Source organism: Balaenoptera musculus, chromosome 8 (assembly GCF_009873245.2).
Source record: "Balaenoptera musculus isolate JJ_BM4_2016_0621 chromosome 8, mBalMus1.pri.v3, whole genome shotgun sequence".
In the NCBI taxonomy this organism is placed as follows: Eukaryota; Metazoa; Chordata; class Mammalia; order Artiodactyla; family Balaenopteridae; genus Balaenoptera; species Balaenoptera musculus.
In genome coordinates, this window is record NC_045792.1 from 58,636,115 (window position 1) to 58,654,174 (window position 18,060).

At 43.8% G+C, this 18,060-nt stretch overlaps 1 protein-coding gene across 1 annotated transcript in view; it reads left to right on the top strand.

Moving 5' to 3' along the window:
- The window catches only part of CLPB (caseinolytic mitochondrial matrix peptidase chaperone subunit B), a 146,616-nt gene that overhangs the window by 36,898 nt on the left and 91,658 nt on the right, over positions 1 to 18,060 (top strand). The gene's annotated exons all lie outside the window — the stretch shown is intronic.

Consider the following 18,060-nt stretch of genomic DNA (forward strand, 5'->3'; position numbering starts at 1 on the left):
CAGCCACTGACATTGATAGTGGGAGGTGCAAATTTTCATTTTCCCTTCAAGCAGATCTTTAAAGATTTTATCTGCCAGTACTGGCCACCTTTGGGAGGGTCATAAATGTGGTGGAAATCAACCAAATAGGTATTTTATAATGTCGGGGTGGCACTGCCTCAGACTGGCTGAGAGACTCAGCTGTACTGAGATAGTTCTCTCTTCTCAGCTACTCTGTCGTGAACTTGATCTCAGCACTCTGTCTCCTTATTTGCCTCTTTAGCTCTAAGCACATAGTCTTTAAAAGAAAAATTAATGTAAATTGCTTCTACAATTGAGAGCCTGGAATCCAGTCCTGGCTCTGACCCTTAGTTGAATTTCAAAATTCTATTAACACCTTGTTTCTTCACCTGAAATCAACTATTTCTACAAACATTTGGTAGATATCTACTCTGAACCAGACTCCGTGTTAGTCACTGGGGAATCAGAGGCCTTGGGAGCTCGTGGTCTAATGTGGAAAAACAGGCAGGTAGAGAAACAGAGTATAGTGTAATCAATGATATCAGAGCAGTGTGGACAGGATATTATCAAAGCAGAGGGGGTGAGGGGACTGAATCTCACAGCAGAGCAGATAGATTCTTACTATATTCTTGTGAGAATCAAATGACATAATGTATGTGCTACAGGTTACAGATGGTGAGATGTTATTCTCTGCTGCTCGCATTAGACCTCTCTACATACAAACACACATGTGCTTATTCTACCACTTATAACCCCCCTCCCCTGCCTCCACCCCCACCCACCAGTCTTTCCCACCTTGCAGGTATCTCCATCTGCAAGAGATAACCAGTGGTGGAGAAAAGGGAGGGGGTATGTGCCCTTCTGTGTTTGGTTTTATCAGCGTTGAGACAATAGGAATTAACACTATACTTAAGAGTACTGCCAATCAGTGAGCACATAGCTAGTAGATGTGCTTTGAGGACAATTCTCTCTGAATCTAATGAGTTGTTGGTTTAACTGATTGCTCTGTCTTTATCCAGAACCATTAGCAAATCAGTGATGCTCAATGAGCAAAGTGAGAGTGTTGGCTTGTATTTACTCGGTTCCTAGGACTAATTATTGGTGTTTTAAGCTTCTATTTTGTGCCCTCCTCTTCCTTCCGGTACCCAGTGAGGACAGATTTTTATAGAAAATAGCATACTCTCAGGTTGGATTTATTTATTCATATCACAAAAATTGTTTGGCACCTACTGTTTGCCAGGCACTGTTCTTGACAGACAAATATCCCTGTCCTCAGAGAGCTTATTTCTGTACAAGTGGTGGTCCCTGGGTAGAGAGAGGCAGGGACAAACAATAAACAATAAATACAATGCATAAGTAAACTATATATTAGAAGATAAGAAGTGCTAATGGAAAAAAAGGAAAAGTAGAATCTGGTAAAAGGGAATGCCAGGAGTACACTGCTCAGGGTGGGTAGGCCTCATTGGTAAGGTGCCATGGGAGTGGTCTTGAAGGATTATCGTGTCCATCCCAGCACAATCTGCCAATAAGTTTTTCTGTATTGGAAGTGTGCTGATTCTCATCTCATCAGTCACCAAGCCCTTCTGGAATCATACTGGCCAGGCCTGAAATGCCACCACCTTTGAAATGGATTTGGATCAAGGGCGAGTAGAGGGACAGTACCCCGTGATTCAAGGCTGAAAGTAGAGAACCTTCACCTCCTTTAGAATGTTGGCAGCCCACAAGCTCAAAGGAGATATCCTGAGCGAAGCCCAGTCATTTCACCCTCAACTGCCTTTAGTGCCTGGCTGCTTAATGTGTTAAGTCCTTGGGGATATGAACACAATAGTCTCTATACTTAAGGAGATTATCTTCGTGTGAACCTTTATTTATATATGTATTTATTATTTTATTTAATTTTGAATAGTAAAGAGAGTGCTATTTTGTTTAATTTTGAACAGAAAATACAGTGTTATAGAACAAAATGTTAAAAATATGCATGGGAACTTATTTATAATTTATTACCTCCTTTTATTTACAAAAAAGGGTTTAAGGTGACTTAAATCAAAATACAAATATAAATGTACACAGGAGAGTTAAAACTGGATCAAGATCAGAAATCATATTGGTAAAAGGAAAGGTAATTCTATCAGGATTGAACTAGAGATTTTCTTTTCCAAAAATAAGTTTATTGTTTTTGTAAAAAAAATATAGAGAAGAAAGTAGCCGTCAACTGAATCCCCTCTACCTAGAGACTGATCACGATATCTATATCTATATCTATGTGTCTAATTTTACATAAATGGGACCAGGCTGTACTCACTGTAAATCAGGTAATTAGTGGAATCGAGTATGAATTTAATTTGAAGTTTCCTGACAAGTAGGGCAAAAAAGGGATACAGAGAGTTTTGGTTCTTCAGGAGAGAGGAACTTTGTGCTGACATACCTTTATGTTATCATGTTATGCATCCAACAGACTTTTTTAAAAACTAGACTGTGTCAGGTGCTGATATGCTAGGCTAAAGGGGATTCAGATACTAAGTAAGCATCACAGCCTTTGCCTTAAGAAGCTTACTTGGACTGCTGACATCAAGGACTCGAGCACTGTGATGGCCATTGTCTTCAGTAGCCCTCCTGCCAAAGATTTACCAACATTCTGCTAGGACAGTCCTTTTGCCAGCCTAGTAACAGCTTGGGTGTAGTGTTGACTTGAGGAGTAGTTGGCGGGGGCTGGCCCCTTCTCCACAGTGAGCCCTCCATAAGCCTCATGCCACAGACACTTGTTTAGCCTGAGTCTGGGTGCCTCATTCCGTGTTGCACTCTGACCCAGCCCAGCTAAACGCTAAGCCACAGGGCCCCAGGATGACCACTGTGACTTAGCACAGCCTCTACTGGCTCGTGCAAATATACCCAGCCTTCAGCTAAATTCAATTAGTTTTTCTTTAAGAAGGGAAAGAAATCCAATTTTACTAAACATGGACAGACGGTGGAAGGCACTTTGATGTTACAACCTCTCAGTGATGCTTTACTTAGTCACAAGTTCATAAGCAAGAAGGCTTAATTACTTGGGAAAACACGGGATTAAAACTGGACACAATGGCTGAGTATCCGCTCTTGGGCAACTTGATTCGAACCCATGCACCCAGTTCGTGTGTGGTGCAAACTTTGATGTGTGCTGTGACAAGCTGAAAGTCATGACCCCCTCAGGGATGCTCCTTCAGATGGCATTTGCAGGATGTGTAGGCGGAGAGGCAGGGCCTGCCAGGCCTGTTTGCTCTACTTTGATGTCCAGGCAGCCACAGGCCCCACTGTTTGCTCTTTCACTGAGGGGTGGATTGGGAGCCTCCTACCTTTCCCAGTGGACAATGGCCAGCAATGGAGTGTGACGACTGTTGACCATTCCAAGAGCCTGGCGGACCAGAACAGGGCTTTGGGAGGTGCAGAGCCTGGGGGGCAAAAGCTGTTTATAGGACAGCCATTTCTCCAGATGTAGCTTTCTTTAAAGCCTAATGGTGGTTGGACGCTCATCATGGAGGTAAAAATAGTCTCATGAGTTTTAACAGGTGCTAAGTACTGCTTGACCCTTTGTCCAATGACACTAAGGTATTTGTAAATTGAAAGTTTAAGTCTGTCCTGTTTTCTTCATCAGCATGTATATGCAGGGGATAGTGGTTTGGAAGAAAAATGGTATGAATTCTAATTCCTCAAAAAAGAAGCTGTCAAAACACGTCTGATAAAAGAATAGTATCCAGAAGATATAAAGAACTCTTACAAATCAGTAATAAAAAGGTAGCCCAATTTTTTTTTTTACAATACATTTATTTATTTATTTTTGGCTGCATTGGGTCTTCGTTGCTGCGCGCAGGTTTCTCTAGTTGTGGCGAGCGGGGGCTACTCTTTGTTGTGGTGCACGGGCTTCTCATTGTGGTGGCTTCTCTTGTGGAGCATGGGCTCTAGGCGCACAGGCTTCAGTAGTTGTGGCACGCGGGCTCAGTAGTTGTGGCTCACAGGCGGTAGAGCGCAGGCTCAGTAGTTGTGGTGCACGGGCTTAGTTGCTCCATGTGGGATGTGGGATCTTCCCAGACCAGGGATCGAATCCGTGTCCCTTGCATTGGCAGGCGGATTCTTAGCCACTGCGCCACCAGGGAAGTCCCGATAGCCCAATTTTTTAAAAATAGGCAAAAGATTCGAGCAGACACTTCACCAAAGAAGAGATTGATGGCAAATAAGCACATGAAAGATACTCAGCATTTAGGGGAATGCAAGTTAAAATCACAATGAGATACCACTACACACCTATTCCAATGGCCAAAATTTTTAAAACTGACAATACCAAGTGCTGATAAGGATGCAGAACAGTTGTCATCCCTACTGATAGGAATGCATAATGGTATAGCCACTTTGGAAAACACTTCAGCAGTTTCTTATAAAGGTAAAACATACATTTATCATACAGCCCAGCAATACCAACTCCTAGATATTTGTCCATGAGAAATAAAAACATACATCTACAACAAGACCTGTATGCAAATATTTATAGTATCTTTATTCATAATCACCAAAAACTTGAAATCACCCAAATGTCCATCATCTGGTGAATGGACAAATTATGGTACATCCATACAGTGGACTACTCAGCACTAAAAAAAGAACAAACTTCTTGTACAGGTAACAACATGGTCAAATCTTTAAAGCCTTATGCTAAGTTAAAGCCAGACATGAAAAGCTACCTGCTGTATAATTCCATTTATATGACAGTCTGGAAAAGGCAGTACTATAGGGACAGAAATCAGGTTAGTGACTGCTAGGGTTTAGGAGTGGGAGGAAGGACCCAACGGAACTTTTGGGGTGATGGAAATAATCTAAGTGTTGATTATAGTGATGGTCATAGAACTCATCAAACTGTACAGCTTAAAAGGATGAATTTTACTATGCATAAATGATAATTCAATAAACAGACTTTTAAAAAGTTTTCAAAAAACCACCATCTCTCTCTATATTTTCACTGTTAATTGTGACCTTTGGTGTACTGAGAATTCCTGTTAGTAGTGTTAAAATGAATTCATACTGTTTATGGTCACCTGGAATGTTTTGAATTCTTATAGTTGATGGTATCTTACATTGGAGTACTATATATTCTGATTGTTAGTAGAGAATAAAGATTTGTGGATTCACACGGTTCGTGATGTCATGAAGTAGAGTTACTGATGAATAGTGATAAATTCACCTTATGGGTGGTATACAGTGGGCTCACAAAGTGTCATATGGTTCTTTATAGTGAGGAGAAGGTGCAGGGTTCAGGACTGGGAGCTTGCCTCTCATCCCACATCATTCTTGGGTTCCTTGTCCCTGGACTGCCGCTCAGGGAGGACCACCTAAATAGTATGGCCATTGTGGTGCTTCAGGAACCAAAGATCCTGAAACAGTGGGGTGGTTCAGATTTGAGTCCACTTGGGCTTGCTGGTTGCCTTGAAACCCCTGCCTCAGAGAAGGTGAGACTGCCAGGCAGAGAAGGAAGCTCCAGCAGAACTGTTTGAAATTCCCCGCAAGAGTCTCCCTCCCTCCTGCTTTTTCTCCCGGAGTGCATTTCATCAGCATCGGAAGGACTGCTTCCCGGCACTGCCTTCCCTGCTTGGCTGGGGTCCCTGAGGAGCTGAGCTAATGAGTGGATAACACGCATTTGCCAAGGCCTTCCTGGATGTGGTACCTGGGCTTTGTTAATTTTAAAATGCCGCCATCCTTGGCTGAAGACCATTTAATTCCCTCTCATAGCAGTCATTTATTTTTAGCATTTGCTTATTTTCCCTCCACCTTACTAAGGGGAGGGGGGGCATTAAATCCTATCTTTAAGAACCCAGCAGCCCAAGCCAGATCGCTGACCTGCAGGAGAGGTTTTACAGGCCTCTCTGTGTGGCCCACAGCTCCACAGGTGTTCTTAGAGCAAAGAGCTGATGCTTCTCTTGCAGCTGGACTGGGTCAGCCTCCATGGGAGGCTCTTCTTCCTTGCTGGCTGGCCAGAGGCAGAGCAGGTAGAGCACCCCAGTACCTGTGCTTTAATGTAGGTACCAGGGGGCCTGACAACATGGAGGTCTATCCTGCTTTGGAGGCCTACAGTCTCTTCCCAAGGTCCCCAGCCTGTTCTCAGCCTGGCTGCTTGCTGCAGAGTGGTGCTTCCTTTGGCCCGAGGAGGCTGGCTTTGTGCTATCTGATCTCCTGACTATAGTGATGATGATGGCTGTGGTTGATTGGGTGTCTTCTGTGTGCCAGGCCCATGTCGAATACTTCCCATGTTGGCCCTAATCCTCACTGCAATCCTAAAATGGGGGGATTATTATCCCTATTTTACAGATAGGGAAAATGAAGCTCAGAGATGCCTAAGGTTGTCCAGTAAGTGAAAGGGGGAGCCAGGATTTGAAGTCAGGTCCCTCTGAACCCCAAACCCTTATTCTCTCCACTGGACTATACTACCTGGGTAGGCAAGATGCAGGGAGCAAAGCCATGCAATGAATCAGGGGGTGCCAAGACCAGGAGTCAAGTCAATTCAGGCAGGGTTTCTTGATGACCCACTATATGCTGGATGATTTTTTGAGAAATCTAAAAACCGACAAACTACTCTCCTTGTCTTCAAAAAAGCTGTCAGAAGAAGGATAAAACAAGCCTCCTTTTAATGGTAGATTGAGGCAGAATGTGGTCAGTACCCAGAGAAGACCAGCCTGGAGTGCTGGGGTGGGGGTTAATCATGAAAGAAGGCCCTTTCACATGAGGTGAGCCTTGAAAGACGGACAGGATTTTGTTTGGTAGAGGTGGAGAGTAGGAAGACAGCATTTCTGGAATAAGCACCACTGTGAGCATAGGCTCCTAAAAGTAAGAAAGTAGGGATGTACCAGAGTTAGTAGGGGGCACTGGCAGGGTCTGGAGACCAGTGAGGGTAAAGGAAAGGCCTTATCCAGCACGGACCATGGTCCTCTCAGGCTGTAACTATCTAGCATGTGGTAGAGCTGTGAGCTCTAGAGCTGGATGACCTGGATTCACATCCAGGCTGTCTCTTCCTCTTACTAGTCATCTACCTTGGCAAGTTCTTTCACTTATCTGTGATTGTTTCTTCAGCCATAAAATGGAGATAATAAGCTGAGCTACTTTAAATGTGTACATATATGTAAAGTGTTTAGAATAATGCCTGCCACATAGTAAGCACTTGATAAGAGTTTGCTACTTTAGTTAATAGTAGTATAGTAGTAGTGGTAGTCTCTTAATTATTATTATGACTAACACTGCTACTGCTGATTGGTGACCTCAGGAAGTTAGTCAATTTCCTTCAGGTAAGCCCATCTTTGATGGAGGTGGGGGTATTACTTGCCTCTCACCAGTATCTGATGGGTGATGCGGAAGCAGTAGGGCTTTGGAGATTCTTTTTCCACTCCTTTTCATCTAAGAAGCTGGGCCTAGAACATGGGACCCCAAAGCAGGGCACTTTGATGTGGCGCTTGCTCTCGTCCCAGGTGGCCGCAGCTGCCTAGTGAAGAACAGTTCCCAGTATTTCCCAGCAAGGAAGGGCGGGTGAGCGTGCTGGCCAGGTGCCCGGAATGCCAGCACCATGACCCCAGAAAAGTGTGCCGAGCTTGATGTCTCTCCCACCGCTGCTGTGGTTGATTATCTCTGAGTAACAAAGAGTCATTTCTAATCCCATTTAGAATCATTGCTCAAGATAATCCTGTTTCGTAGTAATGATATTCCAATTCCAGCATGCACCCGTTTCTAGTTTTGCAGACACATGCCTTGACCTCAGGCCACCCAGACACTGCTCCCTGGAAAGTGATGTCAGCTCATTTGCCTAAACTGACAGTCTCAGGGTACCCACCCCCTTCTCCAGCGCTATATCCCATCCTGGGGTTCTGTGTTCAGTGCTGTCTTCATGGAGAAGATCAGTTGGGATGAAAAGAGCATCCAGTGCTCATCCAGTTCAGCAGCCTGAGGAAGGGTGTTCCATTTCTAGGGACTGTGGTATGGTCCACTCCTGCACCTCCTCTTTAAAGACATCAGACCCACTCTGTGCTTGTTTAAATAGGGGTGCCAGCTTGGTGGGTCAGGAATATACAGTAAATATGGTAGGTGTGTCTGGGTTGCAGCAAGGTATTTGGCTGTCTCTCATGATATCCACATGAATAAAATATGATGTGGCAAATAGTTTGGTCAAACTAATGAATGGTGAATGATCTGGTTCATTGTTTATATATGAATGGATATCAGACTGGAAAGCAGACTGTACTGGTGAGCCACAGGGGTCTGTCCTATTCACTAGTCATATCACTGATTCTAGTGAGACCATTGATAAATGCCAACCAAATGGGCAGATTAAATGAAGCTTAGAGGTAGTTGATATGTTAGGTGAAAGAGTCGGGGATGTGAAAAAAGAACTCAGTGGGCTAGAGCAATGGTTAAATCTGTGGTGATAAAATTTAATAGGGACAAGTGTTTCAGTCTACAATTAAAACCAAAAACCAACTGTAAAATCCAAGGAGACCCAATTTAGCAATACTAGCAAGTAAAGCCCAGGAGCTGACTGAAAACTCAATGTGTGCATCAACAGCGCAGTGTTAAGGCCTTAGAAGTGAATTGATTCAACAAATATTTACTGGCCCGTTACTGCGGCCTATGTGCAAGGGAACAGATGGCCAGGCACAGTCCTTACTTTGGGGAGCACAGTCTAGTTGTGTGTGGCAGAGTGGTGAGGAACAAGAGCTCTGGAAAGAGGGCCTGAGTTTAAAACCTAGCTCTACCTCTTAACAGCTGTTTCCTCATCTGCAAAGTAGGAACAATAATAGCATCTGCCTCAGCATAGGGTGGTTGCAAAGATTAACATGCATGTAAGACTGCTTAGTGCAATGCCTAGTGCATAGTACATACGTCTAGGAGATGTACCAGCCCCAACATGGTCTTACGGATCATTTGCCTAGAGAGAGCCTAGTCTAACCTATACTGTGGAAAGAATCCCTAATAACCAGGGCTTGACCACACTGCCCCATCGGTTTGGTGACTGTGTGTTATGAACCACAGATTGAAAGATATGGAAGTGTATTTAGAACTAGGCTAAGGATATGAAATTGGGATTGTCCTGGAAATCCTGTGATGGGTGATCTCGATTCCTTGGCCCTCTGCTTAACGTGCCATGCCTTCCTTAAGCCTTGCCCAAATTATCTCACCTGGTCTGAGCCCTCTACTGATTTTGACCCTTGTCCCTCTGAATCAGACTCCCTCTTATCCCAGCTAGCTGTTATGACCATCTGAAAATATCACTGTCCCTGGTACATAGTAAGGGCCCAGCGACTATGGGATATTATGACAGACTAATGGATGGTCAGATAGGTGAGAACCAGTGTGATTTAGGGGAATGTGCACTGGGTTTGGCCCCAGACAGATACATGGATTTGAATTGTGATTCCTGTGCTTATTTAATGTGTATACTTGGATAACTCATGTTATCTCGCTGAGCCTCAGTTTATTCATTTGTAAAATTGACTACTACCTCATTGCAAGTGGTTATAAGGATCTGGAATAGTAAATGTAAAGTGCTCAACCCACCGTGGCTGCTTTATTATGATTATTGATCTTTACCTTTTGAGGGAAGTAATCAAAATAACATCCTCATTCGAGGAAACTGGGGCACATTTTCTACACAGGTACCTTGCTTCCTCCCTAATCTTTAGTTTGTTTCCCAAGGAAGCTGGCTTTAAAAAGAAAACTGCACCCCACCCCCCAAAAAAGAAAAGAAAACTGCCTTCCCATCCTTCCCCCCACCAAGCTCATGCCTCCACACCACAGGACCTCTAGATTCAACACAGGCCAGTGCCTTTGGTTGGGCCACCCCGCTTTCCCGACCGCCTGTAGACCAACCAGTAGACTGAATGATCCATAGCTCATTTGACTTTCCAGCAAGCCTCCTGACCTGTGACCTCTTTGCTTTCTCCCCTCATCGAGGTGTGCTCTGGGTTGAGAATAGGTCAACTCTTTGTCTTTTCCTTGGGACACAGTGACCCTGTGCTTGGATGTGGAGGGTAGAGGGGAGGAGGAGTCGGAGGAGCTTCTTCTGAAGCTCCACATTGTGTGGGGACGACCTGGAGCTGGGATCACTGCCCTTCTTGCTTCACCAACTCCAGCTGCTCGCCAGCCGTCTTTGACACGCGCCTCGCCCAGCTTAGGCCTCAGCTCACACCACAGGTTTCCTCCTTCTTTCCTAAACAATGTGATGACCCAAAGCCCCTCCGGCCACTGAGAGCAGAAAGCCAATCGATGTAACTGTCCTCCTGTGCATTGTGACGCCCCACCGTCCTGAAAGCAGGAGCTCATCAAGGTCCATGTGAGCCAACTTCCTTCGTGTGCTCCCACATCTAATCTAATTACAAACCTGATCGGCAAGTTAAAACTTGCCTGGTGGGGGCTGTTGCTCCAAAGGGAGTTCTGTGAGTCCCAGGAGCTGCTTCTTAGGGACCACCCTCCCGTTCTTTTCCTCAGCTTTGTTTGGGAACTGCCTGGTGGAGGGCAGGAAGGGCCTAGTGCTCAGGAGAGGAAGATGGAAGTTTTCCACAGCTAAGCTGCCTGCAGCCCAGTTCGGACCCTCAGGTGGGGGAAGGCTGGGCAGGGCTGAGACAGTTGCCTTCCACCTTTTTCCCCCATTTCTCACCAAATAAAATAATTATTTCATTTATTCATTCTTCATTTTTTCATACAGTCATTCAGAAAGCATCTATTGACCACTTATTGTGATCCAGGCACCGGGCAAGGAGCTGGGAAAGAAGGTTGAGACATGGCTCTTGTCCCGTGATCTACTGGGAAAGGCAAGTAAAAGTAGACAGGCAATCACGATATAACATGGTGAGGGTCACCTTCCACAGGAGTAGGTACTGGATTCTGTGCAAAGAGGAAGGGTGTGGACCCGGGCTGGGAGTCAGAGAAGCCTCAGTTGAGTTGGTGACTATGTCACTGAGGAGCCCTGAAGGTGAATGAGCGCTAACCAGTTGAACCAGTAGGAGGGGCATATGTGATGGCCTTTGGTGTACTTCGGGGAGTTCATTGTTTTCACTGGGTCCTTAATTCTTCAGCCCCCAAGATCACTAGATCAGCATGGGAATTAGAGTTCTGCAATTGATTGACTCCCTGAAGGAATAAATTTTTAGAACAGATGGTCAAGTTCAATTAATGAATAATAGTAGGTGGCAGGGAATCAACCCCTTTTTAAAAATCATCTATTCATGTTGCTGCACGTGTATCCAGCCTGTTGCTTCTGACTGCTGCATCATGTTTCATAGCATGTGTCTACCACGTTTAACGTACCTGTTCCCCCAGTGATGGACACTTGATTGCCTGCAACTCCCCACTGCCACAAAATATGTGGTGAACATCTCCCATGTTGCCCTCTATAGACCTGTGTAAGAATCTCTCTGAGATACATATCCTCAGGAGCAAAGTGCTGGGTCATAGGGTAAGGTACTTTAACATGACAAATAGTACAAGATTGGCTTCCAGAATGGCTGCACCAGTCTGTCCCCTGGCAGTGCATGAAGAATCTGAGATCCCCATGTCTTCACCAACACTGGGCATTTTTCAGCTTTCTCACTTTTTGCCAGTGTGTTAACTTGAAGTTCTATCTCATTTTTTTAAATTAATTAATTAATTTACAGTAAGTCCTTGTTGGTTATCTCTTTTAAATATAGCAGTGTGTACATGTCAATCCCAAATTCCCAATAAAATGCTATCTCATTTTTAAAAATTTTCCTTTCTGTAATCACACACAAGCTTGAGGATCTCTTCATATACTTAATCATCTTGTTTGTTTGTTTTTTTCCTCCTCTGGGCATTAACTGTTCATATCCTTGCCTCATTTTTCTGTTGGGCTTCCTGATCCTAGCCTTGTTGCTAAAACTTGAGTTGAGGCGAAGTGCTTCTACAGACTGTTAGCTACCTGGGAGTCAACACAGGGAAGTTAGAGGCCATGTAGCAGAGTGATAAGGACATGGGCTTGGTAGCCAGACTGCCCTGGGTTGAATCCCACCTCTGCTCCTTTCAGCTGAGTGACCTTGGACAAGTTACTTATCCCTCAGTTTCTGTTTAACCTCCCTCATAGGGTTGTTGTGAAGATTAGATGTTAGTATATATAAAGTATTTAAAATAGTGCCTAGCATGTAGGAGGTGTATACAAATGCTAGCTCTTATTATTAGACTGCTATCTTCCTCCTACTTAGCCCTACTGTACCCTTGAGAAAATAGATACTTGTGTCAGCAGGCAGTAAAGTAAGCAGAAAGAAAACAGCTCTCAGCCTAGGCTCAGAGCTCACCACTCCTACTCACATGTGTAACTCTTACCAAGATCTCGGGCTCTGTACCTGTGTTCTGCTCCCTACCTAAGGCCAATCTTTAAGACCTGGCCATTTCTGATTAGCCAGATTTCCAGGCCTGCAGTGCCCCCCATCCCTGGCCTGGCTAGCTCTGCCCTATTGCTGCTTCTCTGCCAACCTGTCAGCTGGATACTATCCCTCACAACCTTCACCTTCAGTATTCACAAAGCCCAGTCTTTTTGGTGAGTCAGCTCACTTGGGCAGAGATAAGACCAGAGTAGATTCTGATGGACACGCAGGAAGGCAAGTACTGCTACCGGAGCCAAATCACTAAAGGCCAACTCTAAACCCCCATCCTCCTGGGCTGTAGACATTCTCTGACTCTCCAGATTAGTATTGGAAGTAGGGTATCTGGAGATTATCTCTAGCCTTTGAGGTTGATACTGACATTGGTAGGCATATCTTTCCACAGACCACCAGAGGCCAAGTCCTGAGGTGGCTGGGAGAATTGCTGATGTTTGTAAGCCTTTGCCCAGTGAGAACCTCTGGAGTAGTCAGCATAGTTCCTTTGAGTGTGTTATAGAAAAACATAAGTGAGTGGGATGGTGTACTCTGTCCCCTTTAATCCAGCTATTAAGACCATGAAGGCCTAGCCCATATACTTGACTGCCCATTTAGCACAAGCTACTCCAATTTAAGATAGTGATACCTAAACCCAAACCTCCCAAGTGACAGCCAGTATGCCGACGCCAGAACAGAGGGGCGGCTCTAGTTGTTCTTTGGTGGATCACCTCAGATAGCAGTACCTGCCTCCCTTTGTGCCGTCAGATCCTGTAGTCCCCTTGTCAGCCAGGTGGGCCAACTCACCATCTTGTGTACGTCACCTTCTCCCAGATACAGTTCTGAATTGGGGGATTTGTTTCTGCTTCAGCAAAAAATGTCAAAGAGGCAGAAATCTCTTCATTTGCGAAGTCTCCTCACTGCTGCCCCTGGTGTCTGCTTCTTTTGCCTTGTCTTGACCTCTGATACCAGTGTGTTCCTTGGTTTCTGGTTGCTTACTTGTTTTGTGGTCTGCTGTTTCCCTCTGCCTCTAGTCCTTGACATCTGACCTGGCTTTTTACTCTCTGCCTCACGTCTCTGCTGCCTGGTCTCTGGCCCTTGGCTCTGTTTTGACTATGAACTTCTTGACACTCCCTGGGCCTGGCCTGCTGCTAAGCCTGTTCTCACCAGCCTTGCCTTAGCTTTCTCTTACCTGGCTAGCCTCCTACCCTGTTTCTGCCCTCCTACATCCCATTGGTCGACGAAGTTCTTTTCATCATCAGAGCTAACCATAGTCATGTAGTCCTTTAGCCTGATCTGGGCTGGCTTCTCCAAAAAGGGCCTGATCCCTGTGGAACTCTGGGTTAGATGCTTTTTAAGTATGAGATAGCTCTTGGGCAAAAAGCTTACTAGCTATCTGGTAAGGTGTTTGGTGCCACTCTTGGCCACTGAGCAGCCACAGTTCCTTTAGTCCTAGGTATACCCCACAGTGGGGCTGCTGCCTTTGAGTTAATTAAAAGTGAAAGGAATCTTCTCCACGATTGCAGAATGAGTCACTAGCTTGGATGCTCACCCTCTTTGTCCTCCAAGTTTGTGAAGTGAATTGCCCATTCCTTTTGATTGGGTTAGCAGCCCCAGGGCTTAGCCTAGTCACTTTCCTCTCCCCATCCTGCCAGACCACTGTCTGCCCTTTGGGGCGAAGGGCAGCATACTTGGTTGCTTGGACACGTCTTGCAGCCTGCAAATTGGACAGATGGAATCAATACTCAGGAACCTGGAGAGGCCCAGGTAGCACAGTTAGTGACACTAGCTGCCTGGAGGGACAGCTTGCCATGGGAGGGGGTGTGATTGGATGGTGATTGGACACAGCAGCTGAGGATTAACCAAATTATGTCCCTTTGAGTTTAGATCGACAAACCCTTCTTGCTTAGATTTTAAAACAAGCCAACTTGTGCAGAATATAGAATAGCTGCCTTTTTTTTTTTAACATCTTTATTGGAGTATAATTGCTTTACAATGGTGTGTTAGTTTCTGCTGTATCACAAAGTGAATCAGCTATACGTATACATATATCCCCATATCCCCTCACTCTTGCATCTCCCTCCCACCCTCCCTATCCCACCCCTCTAGGTGGTCACAGAACACCGAGCTGATCTCCCTGTGCTATGCGGCTGCTTCCCACTAGCTATCTGTTTTACATTTGGTAGTGTATATATGTCCATGCCACTCTCTCACTTCGTCCCAGCTTACCCTTCCCCCTCCCCATGTCCTCAAGTCCATTCTCTACGTCTGCGTCTTTATTCCTGTCCTGCCCCTAGGTTCTTCAGACCCCTTTTTTTTTTTTAGATTCCATATATATGTGTTAGCATATGGTATTTGTTTTTCTCTTTCTGACTTACTTCACTCTGTATGACAGACTCTAGGTCCATCCACCTCACTACAAATAACTCAATTTCGTTTCTTTTTATGGCTGAGTAATATTCCATTGTATATATGTGCCATATCTTCTTTATCCATTCATCTGTCAATGGACTTTTAGGTTGCTTCCATGTCCTGGCTATTGTAAATAGTGCTGCAGTGAACATTGTGGTACATGACTAGAAGAGCTGCCTTCTTAACACAGGGCTATGCCAACATGCGTCCTGGGGGTGATTAGGTATAGATCTAGAGCCCACTTCAGCCCAGATTCATGTTATTATCACTAAGATTATATGGACACAGAGAAGAGAGCTCATATTTGTGGATCTCCTTTGATGTGCCAGGCACTGTGGAGTTTTACACACTTATAACCTACAAGGGAGGCATCATTATCTGTTATTCCAGTAAGGAAGTGGAGTCCCAGAGGTATAGTAACTTGTCTAAGATCACAGTCAGTAAATGATAGAGCTTTGATTTGAACCCAGGTCTCCCTATACTTGTTATAAAATGTCATGCTGTCTTCCCAATTTGTGTCTTAGTTCAAACTTCTCTTGACTTTCCCACAGCCCAGCTACAGGGTCAGGTACATAGTAATGAATGATAACTAATGTTCTTTGAGCACTTATTATATGTCAGGCACTGTACAAAGCACATTACATACACTAACAGAGTCATATGAGCTAGATACTCTTTTTTTTTTTTTAAATTTGGGGGTGCTGCATACCATAACCTTCTTTAGGAGCATCACAGTACTCGTTAGCATTTATTTATGTGTGTATGTATTTATTTATTTGGGCAGGCTGCACTGGGTCTCCGTTGCTGCACACGGGCTTTCTCTAGTTGCAGCAAGTGGGAGCTACTCATCGTTGCAGCGTGCGGGCTTCTCATCACAGTGGCTTCTCTTGTTGCGGAGCAGAGGCTCCAGGTGTGTGGGCTTCAGTAGTTGTGGCTTGTGGGCTCCAGAGCACAGGCTCAGTAGTTGTGGTGCACGGGCCCAGTTGCTCCATGGCATGTGGGATCTTCCCGGACCAGGGCTCGAACCTGTGTCCCCTACACCGGCAAGCGGGTTCTCAACCACTGTGCCACCAGGGAAGTCTGAGCTACATACTCTTAATATCCCTGATAATTATGATTGCAAAATGATTTTCTAATTTCATCATTTGTTCTACATTTATTAGTTGTCATTCTACAGTAAAGAAGAGCTTTCCCTTCTCTCCCATTGACTTATTCACTTATTTTCAATATGGACTCTTGGAATCTTAGTGTACCCAGTGGGTGATAATCCATTAATGTCATTATTCCTGTTGATGCTCATATTGTCTCCGATTTTAAAGCCAGCGTTCTTAACCTCTGTACCATACTACATCCCTCTCTATCAGATATTTTTCTCACTGCCTGCAGTTAGTTTGCCCATCTCTAACAGCCTTTTGAACCCTCTTAACTTTTAATCTTCTGGCAAGAAGGAAGACTAATGCCAGTCTTAATCCAAATTATGTGTAAACTCTGAGCAAATAGTCTCCAAGTGAAAACCTGACAGACTCTGCTGTGAGTTAAATATCTGAGTTTTAGACATGGATTTTAGGTGCTTAGAGACCCTTCTTATTTCTCTTTGGGATCATAATTCATATCCTAGATAAATTACCTGGAAAAGATAATTCTTAAGATCCTTTTAGGTAAGGGGAATAGACACAGGAGGCTCACTTGACCATGTTAGATCAGATGTAGAAGAACCTCATCTATGTGGGAGATAGATTCTGGTTCTTTGACTTACCTATGAGGACTGTGTGTTTGTGTGCATGGGAGTTATTGAAATTCATTCATCCATTCAGCAAATAATTGGGCAGGTCCTGTGCCTGTTGAAGGTTATGAAACTCAAACCAGTTGATACAGGGAAAACCAACAATACTGCTGGCTACAGATATTGAAAAACTAACAAAGGAGAGAAACTAAAACTGTAGGTTGGCTTTTTAATATTTATGATAGAGTAATTTTTAAATTTTTATTTATTTATTTTTGGCTGGGCCACAAGGCTTCCAGAATCTTAGTTCCCCAACCAGGGATTGAACCCGGGCCCTGACAGTGAAAGTGCCAAGTCCTAACCACTGGACCATCAGCGAATTCCCTAGAGTAATTTTTTTAAATGCTTGCCATTTATGCCTTCAAAAGCATTAATAGTTTTGAAGGCCATTGAGCAAAAGATGAACATACTAAGAGAAAAATAGGGAAAGGACATTATGCCTGAAAATAAAAACAAAATTGATAATTGTGATTCATGAAAAAAGAAACAACTGATTGCTAAACATTTTTTTTAAGTCCAACCTCACTAGTAATCAAGGAAATGCAAGTTGAAACAGCAGTGTGATTCCATTTTCTGTGTCCAGATTAACACATAATGAAAAAGCTTTGGTGAAAGGAAGGCACAGTGGTTACTCTCATCCTTCTTCCTTTGATAGTAAAAATAAAAATCGGTACAATCTTTCTGAAAGGTAATTTAGTAACATTTATCAAAAGCCTTAAAAATGCTTATACTTTTGATCTAGAAATTCATCTCTTAGGAATTTATTCAAAGGAAATAGAGATTGTTATTGAAATATTAAAAATAATCTTAATTGTTTTACCATTGGGGATTAGCTAAATATAGACTAGCCTTTTAGTAGAATACTGTGCAGTCATTAAAAACAATGTGATAGACAGATATTTAATACATGGAAGGGGTGAGGTATGTGTGTGTTTAGGGAGAGTTTATATATGATCCCATTTTTGGTAAATAAAAATGTGCATACATTGAAAAAACTGGAAAGATGTTATATATTCTAAAACATTTTTTTCTTTTTGATTAGCTGTATCTTCTGAGGTTTTTTTATAGTGAACATGAACCTTTTTTTATTAGGGAAAAAAAGGAAAGTATTAGCAGGAACATTACATGATAGAAGGGAAGCTAACATATATGGAGCATTCCTGGGTCAGGCACTGTGCTTGGTGCTGTATAAATTCACCTAATTTAACCTCGCTGTGGAGGCTCCTGCCTCTTGTCCTACTCCCTCCAGTCCATTCTCACACAGCTATAGGAGTGATTCTGCTAATAGCAAAGATTTGGAAGGAAACACACCAAACTATAAATAGTGGTTACTCTTAGAATTTAGATTAAGGAGATGGCTATAAGGGAAGACTTTCATTTTTCAATTTAATATTTCAATATGATTTGCATTTTTTTAAATGTATATATCTTGAAGTGGGGAGGAAAAGCATGTGTTGCCACGTCACTTCCCTTTTAATCCCTTCAGTGGCTTATCTC